The sequence below is a fragment of the Mercenaria mercenaria genome, chromosome 1, assembly GCF_021730395.1.
Source record: "Mercenaria mercenaria strain notata chromosome 1, MADL_Memer_1, whole genome shotgun sequence".
Classification (NCBI taxonomy): Eukaryota; Metazoa; Mollusca; class Bivalvia; order Venerida; family Veneridae; genus Mercenaria; species Mercenaria mercenaria.
The window spans coordinates 97323671-97336287 of record NC_069361.1 but is presented as its reverse complement, the minus strand read 5'-3'; the positions used below and the strand labels follow the sequence as shown (position 1 = coordinate 97336287).

Below are 12617 nucleotides of genomic sequence, written 5' to 3'. Positions count from 1 at the left end.
GTACGTGTAGATCCGTACATATTTTTATAATTTGTGGATCACTTTGCTACAAACCTCTAACACATGGGTTATGTTGAAACAGACATGTAAATCCCCCCTGTTTTCTTACGTTTCCAGTCTGCTGGTTAGCTCAGTCAACCGCTTGGATGGATTATATTATTATTGTAGTATAGTTTGCTATAACCATTCCCTCGCACCGGTCCGTTTGTTCATATATTACATTGAAACATTGATATTTTTGTGCGTTTGTTTGCTGAAGACTTTCTTGACTTACATCAGATTTTATTTTGATCTTGGTGTTATGTTTCATTTCGCATTTACTTAATCTAGGAAGAATATTTTTGTTGATATATCATCTCATGTCATAGAGATCGGTGAGAGCATCTTTGTCACGTTTCTCATTAGTGCGAAGTACTAGAACCTACAATTTCCCATTAGGTCTGGTATGTTCTGCGCTTATTTTCATAGTTTTCTGCACCTTCGCGCTGCTATGTTGCTTCCAGGCATTTTAGCTGGAGCTTTGTCCTTCATATTTTCTCATCATTTTCATACATACCATGCTATATATTTACAATATGCCATAATTTTCATTTGAAAATTTACAATAAAGTCACGGCCTTATCCCACATAATTTTGTTTTGTTTTTGCTATATTACTTGGTACATTCACCTTTGTCTTAGAACCGATGAACTCCCTTATGCAGTCAGACCCGTACTGTAGACAGCCTCCAAAAATTATAACCTGCTTACTATGGTCACACGTCACCTGTCTTGCGAAAATATATGTTTTCACAAATACCGGCATTTTTCAGTCCCCAAGGGAGATTCTGCAGCCGGGTTTGACTGTATATATATATAAATACCCTAGCACCCACCAATAAATTAATAGTATATTTAATGCTTTGAGAGCTTTACTTGCTAGGTGTTCTTGATTTAGATTTAGATTATAACGTAAACTACAAACAGCGCTAAAAGTAAAGTAACATCAAAATATGCAAATACACGAGATGTTGTATGAAGTTATCACCAGACATATCTTCCAGCCATATTATTTATATACAATATAAGTTGACGAGTATGAAGTAATTTCAAAGCGCACATTTTAACTGGTAGGTCTCACCACCGATGTTTAAGAATGTCACTGACTTAAGTCGAAAAAGCATCAGAGGAATGTAATCTTCTTAGTAACCAAGGTAACAACCGGACAAATATTATATACAAAGAACTCTACAAGAAGCTGCGGACAAAATAAATATGGACGAGCACGAATGCCACAAAAACAAATACACGCGGCATGACTCTGTATCACCTGCTAATGAACATATGGGACACAGGATGTAATCACGAACAAGATAAAATAACATCAGACATATTTCAAAAGACATTGTTGAAAAGTCGTACCAGTTTACAAAAGTTATTCTATATATCAATAGAAATATAGACATTGAAGTAAGAAGGCTATATTTTATATGCTTCAGATACGCCATTACGATCAATTTAGACTTTATAGACATTTGCTTTTGTACAAACATCATAACTATATAGCAATTTAATCCCTAATGTGCTATTTATACTGCAATCTCGTGCATATTGACCACCAAGAAAGGGGTTCAAATTGAGAAATGATGGCATAACATATTACAAAATACATAAAAGTGTCATATTGTCTGGTTTAACTATGAGCAACTTTTTTACAATTGTATTTTACAATGATTGTAGCATTTGTTCGCGATTCATCGCATTTTAAAGTCGAATTAACGACTTAGCAAATATCAAGCGTACACAAACTTCAAACTGACACTGCCGGACACACTCTGTTATTTGCGAAACAATCAAAATCACCGATAAAACTCTCAATAGCCGTGCAGTCGTTCATATCTGAGGAATGTTCTGGTACTTTACATCCACTGTGACGCTTTTCTTACAAATACTGTTCGGATTGTCACAAGAAGCAGTGACGTCATTATCACATGGTAGACACGTGAATGATCGGATTGCAGCAGAACAATATGTCTGTTAGAGTGTTTTCATACTATAAAAGCGATGTAGTACACATGATACATTCATTTCAAAATTTAACTACAGGAAAAAATATCTTAACTAAAAACAACTTGGATTAATAGGGAAAAAAACATGGTGAGTTTTATGATATTATTGAAATTCTGGTTTACTTGTATCATAAATATTGTTTTGTGATTTAAAAGAAATAAACGTTTAAAAAATATTCGGTTGGTTAAAATAAACATGACATAACATGTGATATACTTATATCAACAAAACAAAAATAAATGAGCCTGTTTAAAACGCTATTATAAATAGCTTACAATTTCATTTATAATCGTAAAGAAATATTTTAGTCGATTTTATGCTCATTTTCAAAACCTCAAGAAATTACAGGTCTTTCATAAGATAAGCAGATTTTTTCACCTTCTTTATTTTTCAATCAAAACCAAAGCCTGGAAATTCCCTTTTCGTTTAATTTACTTGAAAGTTTAGTTTATTTTTTAAAAAAACTTGTGAAATTACAAATAAAAATCAACATGTTGCACCTGAACATGGGGAAAACATTGTTTTATCAAAAAAATAATAATATCTCCATTTTTCTTATAACAATTTTCGTGAAATTGTTTTTAAGTTTTTAGAACTTGAAAGAGGCTAATATTTAGACTATCTTGGACACAAATGATGGCTTTTATTACATTGTAAATGACCCTTTGTGCGTTCTTCATGGCTGTGTGCTTACGACGTATATTTAAAATACATAGTATAGAATAATACACTATGATATTTAAACAGATTTCTCACGATAATCGCTTTTTTATAATTCAATAGATATTTTACTTTTATCTGACTTTTTAACACGGGAATGAAACGTTGCCTGCGGCACAAAACGTGCACGTTATTTCTGTCAACATCCTACTCAATGCCTGCGCCGTCGGAAGCGCGATACCTTCGTTTCAGCGGGACACATTTTGTGCCGCAGGCAATATTTCATACCCGTGTGTAAGCTATGACTGTTCTGGTGGAAAAATGTCCTGTGTCAGTTAAAGAAATATAGTGGAAGTCGCTTCTAGTTCACTGAACGTCAGCAAGATAAGAGATCAGTTGTAAGCAGATACATTTTAACCCTTGACAATGTAACGAAATTTTAACCCTGAACATACTGTCCTTCGTTTTGACCTCGATAATAATGTCGCAGTTTTATAAAATATGGGATACTATTGGCCCGTCACAACAGGCAACAAACATTCCAAAGTGTTCAATATAACTTATTGTATTTGTTTGTTTTTGGATTAGAACCATCCTTAATAGTATCTCAAACATTTAACGATGGTCAGTTAACTGCCGAGTATTCTTCTGTGTTAACTTGGATTTGTTAAATTGACCAGCTAATCATTTACATCTACTTAATACAAATCAGATTTTCACCGGAAGTACTTATAAAATTTGATTTTCCTATCCTGATTGCCCAACCAAGATAGCATTCCTTTAGCTTAGGTATAAATTAAATAAACCTATTTTGCCTAAGAAATAATATGAAAATCAACACCACTGTACTAAAGTTGTCAAAATTTGCATTGGCAAGTGTATATTTTGCCAATTTTGATATAAAATGCAAGTTTATTATATTATTATTACCTCCCTTTGTATATCTTGCGTAACCAAGATAGATTGAAAATAGATGAATTCCCAAGCTACACGCTGTTTTAAAACTTGCTTTTGTTTAAGGTTGTTAAAATATTCCAGTATAATCAAATGCAAATGTAAAACTAGAAATTAAATAGAAATCAAAAGAAATAGTTCACTTTTTAAATGTTTTTATTTTAAAGGGAGGTAATGACAAAAATCATAAAAAAGTACATATTTCCAATGTGAGTCTAATTCTATTTAACACTGAAAACTTCTTCATGTGAGGAAGCCATCCAGCGGGCTTACGGAAGGTCGGTGGTTCTATCCAGGTGCCCGCTCGTGATGAAATAATGCACGGAGGGACACCTGGGGTTCCTCCACCATCAAAGCTGGTAAGTCGCCATATGACCTAACATTGTGTCGGTGTGACGTTAAACCCAACTAAATAAATAAATAAATGAAAAATGGCAAATTTGTGTCTTATTTGGATTTAATGTCTATCTGAGTTTTTGATTTGGATGTCATGTCTATGGATGTCATGTCTATTGGATGTCATGTCTGTGGGGGTATTTTATTTGGATGTCATGTCTATGGGCGTCTTTGATTGGATGTCAAGTCTATGGGAGTCTTTGATTGGATGTCAAGTCTATGGGAGTCTTTGATTGGATGTCAAGTCTATGGGAGTCTTTGATTAGATGTCAAGTCTATACGGTCTCTGGCTATATTTGCATTTTGAACTAAACGAAAAAGATAAAATTATAATCATTTTCGAAAAAACTTTAACTGTGGAAATTGAACTGATTTATGTTGTTAATGTGACTGTATGAAACTGTTCCTAAATCAGTTGATTTCGCTCTTGGTTTTGTAATACTACTTTAAAAGTGAAGTTTTAAGTACAATGTACATTAAATGGCGCCATTCTATACAACATGCTGTATGTTATTGCATCTTCACGTGCATTTGAGATATTAAAACTGTTGCATAAATATTTACATAATTTCTAAATTATTTAATGCTTGAAGGCCAGGAAGAACTTTTATCTCTTTTGTGGTCGAATTGCATTGTTATGGTTAAAATCAATTTATGTCGCAAATATAACATGGTTCTTCATAATCTGAAATAGATGTAAGTCTATAAAATTCATACGTGCAAAACATTTTATATCTGGAACGCTTTTTTTTTGCACACAATGTTTTAAATTTCTTTGAATCTATTGATAGAAACATCAAAATGTGAAACTGTAGCAAGAATTTTATATTTAGAATATGTTCTGCTGTTATTTGAAACACCAGTCCAGATAGCATGTTCTTTACTTTGTACTATTCATCATTTCATACAGGGGACATACAGCTTAAACATTTTCCTAGTACATTTTGTTCCATTTACACACATATTTTTGTATTGGGTTGTTGAGTGATATGTATATCCATAATAAGTATTAAAGACCATTGAAAATCACAAGCGAGATAAAAGAAACACTAAAAATTAAGGAAAACTACCTTGCTATTAAAGTCATTTAATAAAATAACGTTTACTGTAACATGTCCGTTATCTGTTAGTGCACGTAGTTTTCTCTGATTTCAGAAGATGTTTACATTTACAACATTTGGACTACTTCTGTTTGTGATATCGGGTGTATTGACCTATCCATCCATCCAGATTCGAGAAAGTTACCACAAACAAACGAAAGCTTTACGTGTCGGCTGGTGCCAATTTAGCGAGGAGGAACATACTAACTGTTACGTGTGTGCAAGACTTTATACAAGTTACTCACTTTATAAAGATTGTTGTGAACGAAGACCGACATCCATGGTAGAAATATGCCAAGCTCAACTTCCGAGTTGGAACAATTTATAATGATCTCCGGTAGAGTGCTGAATATTCCGGCAATCTCTGTTCCTTTAAAGAAAAGAAAAAACAGAATGATGATAGCAAAAGAATAGTGAACAAAATGTACCAATACTGCGTGATTTTTGATTCTCAGTACGTTAGTTACACCTTTAAGTGTTCATTGCTTTATTCAAGCAGAGTTAATTAAATACTGTGTTCACCGAGAATTAAAGGATCAAGCTTTGGAATTATTAATATTGTTAAAGAGAAATATTACATAAAACGCTGAGGGAAAAATGAAATAAAACAAAACTAACATAAAACATCCACGTGTTCTATGGTACTCTAGGTTACATATTTATGTGTTCCTGTCTTCAAGACATATAAGTTTTGTATTAAAAGAATTTATCAATATTTATTGTTTTAAGTGCCATATATCCGATCTTTTTAACATATTGTGACACGCTAACGTTAGCATAAACCATATGTATGAATAATCATGTTTATTTTCAATAAAACACGGCAACAATTACGTCAGGTTGGCATATTATTTCACGGCGCCGAGGAGGTGTCCTATCATTTTAAATAAAATACATTTTAGGACCGGAAAGATACAACAGAACGGTGTTAGAATAAATTCAGACTCACTGAAAGACTATCAGTTGCACATTATAACTCACTGGACGTCTACACGCTTCTTGGTCATTCCGTGGGACAAGTAACGTCTTCATTTGTTTAAACGCGATCGTGTTGACGTGACTTCTTGGCACTATGTATGCGGCAAGAAATATGTCCTCCCTATTTAAACCAATTTTCTGTAAAAAACATATTAGAATCGAAATAACATATTGCATTGACATGTTTTTATATAATAATTCTCTCGTTCTACACCCACGTGGTATTACTCTGCAGGCATAAACACGTGATTGCGAATAAAAAAATTGTTGTTACATTTTTACCTACCACTTTTCTCAGTTAAAGGGTGAAGAATGTACTTAAGCTGTGCTGAAGCATATTCAGTTACAGTAGATGTTTTGCTAGGAACATGATATATGAGCCGTGCCATGAGAAAACCAACATAGTGGGTTTGCGACCAGCATGGATCCAGACCAGCCTGCGCATCCGCGCAGTCTGGTCAGGATCCATGCTGTTCGCTTTTAAAGCCTATTGGAATTGGAGAAACTGTTAGCGAACAGCATGGATCCTGACCAGACTGCGCGGATGCGCAGGCTGGTCTGGATCCATGCTGGTCGCAAAGCCACTGTGTTGGTTTTCTCATGGCACGGCTCATATATCACTTATTTCAGTTGTTGTCTGTTATCGCACCTGTTGACGAGTAATTGCATTCAAATAGATTTATAACGCGACTACAGAAATCACCGGTCTATATCCAGCATATGTCTGCTGGGCTAATACGGTTAAAAAAATAAAACTGAAAACTAATTAAAGATGTCATGCAATAAGACACTTATTAAATGGTCCTTTAGAACTACCTCGAGGAATAGTGACCATTGACTGGAAATCCTTTCAATGGTGTATATTATTAAAAATTTGGGATAAATTGTATCAGTTCGGAAACGGATTCGAATTAGGAACGTGGAATACAAATAATGTACAAGCTAAGTAAGATAAAATAATTTTATCCTAAACTTAGCAAAAAGTAAATGAATTCTCTATACCGACATTTTAGAATTTAATCCGTTTGGCCCCTTCTGCAAATATGTGTCATATGCGACAAAAATACAATATGTAGTCAGTGTACTTGTGTTTGATATTTTTGTTTTGTTAATAAAACCCGTAATAATAATTCATATGGAAATTGCTTTTGAGCCGATCTTGCTCAACTGATCGTTTACCAGACTTTTAAGGAGAAAAAAATCTTAATATTATACCGACATTTTTAACTGCATTAGTTAATGAGCATCTACTGACATCGTGCACAATAATGGATTCAGCTTCGGGCGTCTGTAATGACGGACTTAAATGATATTGAACATATTTTACAATATGTGTCCCCAGACCTGACCTGACTGCGGCGACATTTGAAATAAAACTACGTACGTAATCACTGGCGAGCGCTTGAGAATGTCTGTGAGGAAATTCCGACTAATAAAACAGAAACACTGTATCATAAAAAGTAGAAAAAAAGGAAAACCACAGGCCACCCAACACGACATAAACGAAAATGTTGCAGGTTCGGTTTGATCGAGTCTGTTCGTAGCATTTTCACAGCCTAATCATAGAAAAAGAAAATGAGCGTTTTTAGAACGCCATACAATTATTTGCCGCTCAGTTTATTCAAAACGGACGTAATTTTGGAAATCAGAGAGCAGGACAGTCTTTGATTTTTGTTGTATCAGATTAAATCTTTAAAACTCATTTTTTTTTCATTTATTACTTTGCCTATATATGATATAAATGATACATGATTGGTGTTCTGGCTTTTGAATGAAATTTGAAATTCTTTGAATGTTTTCATTCACTCAGAGTTTGACGTGTAATAAATGAAGTAATATTCGATATAAATATCGGTATAAGGTCTACTTATTCAAATGGTACCAACGCGAGAACCACTTGGTCTATGTCACACGGTCCTAAATATTACTCCCTGTATATTATGTAGAAAATGGACAAATTTCACAGAGTTGATTAGTTTCTGTTTTATTAACACATTGCTAGACCCGATCAGAATACAAATCATTATCTCAATTGGACATTATTACACGTACTAAAATTGAGCTTTACCTGACCCAATTTTTCTATCTAATTGTCAAAAAAAGAAAATGTAAGATTTAGACAAAGTCTAGCTTTAATAAAGATATATGGGCACTCCAAGTGAAAAATAAATGTTCAATAACCTGTCCACCATTACTGGACCAGACGAGGCTTTTTTGTAGTGTTAAGCATCTAACGGACAGTTTTAAAACTAATTTAACAGGAGACGGACGATTAAAAGCCAGTTTTTGTTTAAATTTCATCGTGTGTGTTTCTGTTGTCAATATTTTGATAGCAATATGAGAGAAAAATAAGACATGTACCTGACATAATACACATTTTGCTACGGTTTAACTCCTATAACATACATTTTGTAGAAAATCACCCTTAAATTCATAAAAAAAGAAAAACGACGTATTACAATAAAATGATTGTAAAAAATAATTCATTTATTGTCAGAACATTTTGAAATCTCTCATATACGGCTGAAAAGTTAAAAGTAAAAAACGGAACAATTATATTATCCATCTTTAAATCTCCCTACGTGACCGTCATAACAATCGAACAATTTATCAAAATTCCGGAAAATTTGTGATGGCTCTGATAAATACGAATGTCTCCCTTTAACGCCTCATTTTGATGAGTAAATGGCATTACGTTTAGCATTTCTCAAAATTTTAACATTTATCCATGTTTTTTTAAATCCTTTAAATCCGTGAAAAATACTGAACTGTCATGAAATACTACCTACCGGATTTTTGATATCTGCGAACATACTGACCTAAAACTGACATAACTGATAGTTACTTTCTCCATGCCGACATTTGTACAAAGTTGAAAATCTTCCGAAGAGGTAACGAATACACTGCTCATGAATTAGTCTTTGATCGCACCGTGAAACCTTAATACTAAAATATTTCAAAGGAGTAAAAAACAAATACATATATATATAGTGCGGATACGAAATACTGCCTGTCTGTCCATTGATATGGCGACATTTTCCCATTATTTTGTATTTGTTGACAGCAGAAAGTCCTATATTAACGGCAACGTAAATAAATAAATTAGTAGAATATATCAACGCATTCTGCCGTTGGTTGTTTGTTCATTATTTTTTGGCGGGGGCGGGGTGGGGGAAGAGAGGGGTAACGTTGCACCGTCACAATCATAGGTCATATGGCGACATTGCAACTTTGATTGATGGTGGAGGAAGACCCCCAGGTGCCCTGGGTAGAACCACCGACCTTCCGTAAGCCAGCTGGATGACTTCGATTTAGGCTCGAACCCACATTGGTGAGGGGCAAGTGATTTGAAGTCAGCGGCCTTAACCACTTGGCCACGGTGGCCCCTTGTCCTAGGTTACTCCTACACAAAAGTAGACATATTACCATAATTCCTACCTTCATACTATTTAATCGTTATTTTAGCGACAAATATACAATTTCACTCCGAACAATTTTGTTTCATCTAAACCGTGAACGAGTTCTTTTGATAGTTGATATGTTGGAGTTAATACACACAGAAGCGTCTAGCTTGTAATTACGATACTGAAAATGTGATATATGAGAACTAGTTTGGTTAAAAAAACATGCCTCCCCAAAGCATTAAATCTTTATATTGCAGTTCTTAAAAAATTCAATGTAAATACATATAGCGGCAGATAATGAACTTCTTATAATAGAGTCAAGTTGTATTCAGTAATGACTTGTACTGGGACATAACTCCGTGATTCATCATCAGAGTGAATATTCACAAATACGCTAAATAGCAAAGATTTTTGTGAAGTTTCGTGGAAATCCTGAAAGCATCCTGGAGAAGAATCTCTGCATAGACTTGCAACATAAAATCAACGGTTCGCACACAGTGAACAAATAGTAACATACACAGCTTAGCTTGCTACCGATCGCCTCGGTAGTCTAGTGGTAGAGCGTCTGCTTCGAGTGCAGGGGTCGTGGGTTCGATCCCCGGCCGCGTCATACCAAAGACGTAAAAAATAGTACTATAGTAGCTTCCTCGCTTAGCGCTCAGCATTAAGAGGGTAGTGCTAGGACTGGTCAGCCCGGTGTCAGTATAATGTGACTGGGTGGGGTATCATGTCACGTGTCTACGGCGTGATATTCCAGTGAGGCAGCACTATAAAGTTGGGCATTGTGCTCACTGCTACAAGTAGACACCGTCGTTTATATGACTGAAAAATTGTTGAAAAAACGTTAAAAAACAAAGAAAATATCAAACAGGGAATGCCATGTTAAAAAAAAGCAGTCTCCCCTAAACGAAACCCACAGCACGCAGACACACACACGCACTCGCATACAAAGAAAACATACGAGGACAAAACGAACAAATAAAGGAACACAGTGGGACACCGCCTTGGAACGGTCAGTGGCAAAAACACCACTGGGGAGCCCAAACCGGTTTATGGTGCGCACCCAACCTCACTCTTACTCCCACCATGTTCCAAAGACACGTGACAGTGTAAATAAAAGTAATCCCCGCCAGGTGAATCTCTAACACACGTAATGGAAACAAAAAGACATGGCAATTAAAACACAAAAATGCTCCTGTATAAATATATAAAAAGAAAACCTTAAGAACCAAAAACGTATGTACTCAATGCCTTTGCAGAAGACAGCAAGCAAAAAGAGAAACACCCTTAAGGGCCCGACGAAACAGGCCGGAAGACAGGTATGAAAACAGTTCAGTCCTAGTGGGATTTGAAAACTGCTTATCATAGAGTCCTCCCCCTCTTCCGTCAGACACAATCAAAGAGGGAAGCGTAGTGTCCAACTGTAAACGGGTTGAACACTAAACATTCGTGTTTTATATAAGACAGGTCCTTTTTTTATATGATTATTGACCGATACCCGACATTTTGGTGCGGTATGCCTCAAAACAGTTGGGTCGTAACCTCTTTTAGTAAAACGTTTTATACTTTTACCAAATACAGTTGGAAAATTACCATGACCCAATATCTTACGAAGTTTGTAAACCACATCACCATAAAAAACGGGTTTTGAAATAACTTCTCGCAGAAGTGTCTTTAAATTACTATTAAATTTTAAAACTAAATCAGAATTACAAAAGTAAAATTTAGCAAAATATTTACGCAATTTATAATAACGGTAGCCTTGCTGAAGAAGTTTACTTGTAATATATTGATTGCGTTCATTGAAATCCTTGACATGACTACATGCTCTGGCAAACCGAATTAATTGAGAAATATATACACCATAAGATGTAGCCTGAGGTACATCCCAATCCAAATGGGGAAAATTTACAATACTAAAATTAAAATCATCACTCTTTTCATAAATTTTGGTATGTTTAAAATTGTCATAAATAGAGAGATGTAAATATTAAAATGAAGCATCAGTATCCGAATTGTTAGTTTTAATTAACTGAAGCTCCCTAGGATAAATAGTATCCACCAATTGACCAAAAAACGAATTATCCATATTAAGAATATCATCCAGATAGCGTGATGTATTATTAAATGCAGTTATAATGTCTGCCTGCGTATCTGGAGAAAGGCTCAACATAAAGTCTCTTTGATAACAATATAAAAACAAATCTGCGACAAGGGGTGCACAATTTGTTTCCATGGGAATACCAATTACTTGTCTAATCAAAGCCTTGAGATGTCCGGTGGTTGCGGGTTTTGCTAGAGTGATTTTCATTTTAAATGCCAATTTATAAATATACATGGTTAAGAAACAAATACTAATATGCCTCGATCTAAGATAAACTCTGCCTGACCTTACATGAACAGCTGGAAGTAAGTGATGTAACCATGGGCTGGAATACCTAATCATTGACAGATCTTATATAATCTAAATGGCCAATGAGAATGGATAGAGAATGAATAAGAACTGCTTGATCATTGGTAATTCATCCGCATTGTTCATGAATAGGACTACTTTGTGTAGCACATGAACAAATTCCTTTGGATGTGATTTGGAATCAAATAAAGATGCTACATGATTGTCAGAAATACACTTAACTTTGGTATCTGGATAAACCCGCAATCAAAAACTGCATTCCCAAACCTGAAGTAAATGTTGTTCAATAAAAAGGAAAGGGCTTTACAAACTTCGTCACAGGTCCACATTGTATAATGTTTAATGATACTGCTAGTAAAAAAAGCGTTATCAAAATTGCAAGCGAGAAATGTAGCATTCTCCCGGGCAAAGGTCTTTTGAATTAGGGCAGTTAGTTTGTCATTTATTAAATTATGTGGTAAAGTGGTATACAAAGTAGAAAAATCGTATGTACTGACTGAAGATACCTTGTAATTATTAATTTTAAACTTATCCAGGATTTCGCCAGAATTTTTTATCGACCAAAATAAGTGTTTACTAGAGTTTTCGTATACTTTATCGCAGTATCTTTTCACGTGGGCTTTCACAGCAGTAAGATATTATGTTAATAGTTTTGAAATATTTG

At 34.7% G+C, this 12617-nt stretch overlaps 1 long non-coding RNA gene across 1 annotated transcript; it reads left to right on the top strand.

The window, feature by feature from the left end:
• The first annotated feature begins 1957 nt into the window (after nt 1–1957).
• Nucleotides 1958–5991, top strand: LOC123545378 (uncharacterized). The gene is made up of 2 exons (XR_006685332.2): nt 1958–2135; nt 5214–5991. It is a non-coding gene; the product is annotated as an uncharacterized LOC123545378 (long non-coding RNA).
• Nucleotides 5992–12617: the final 6626 nt, after the last annotated feature.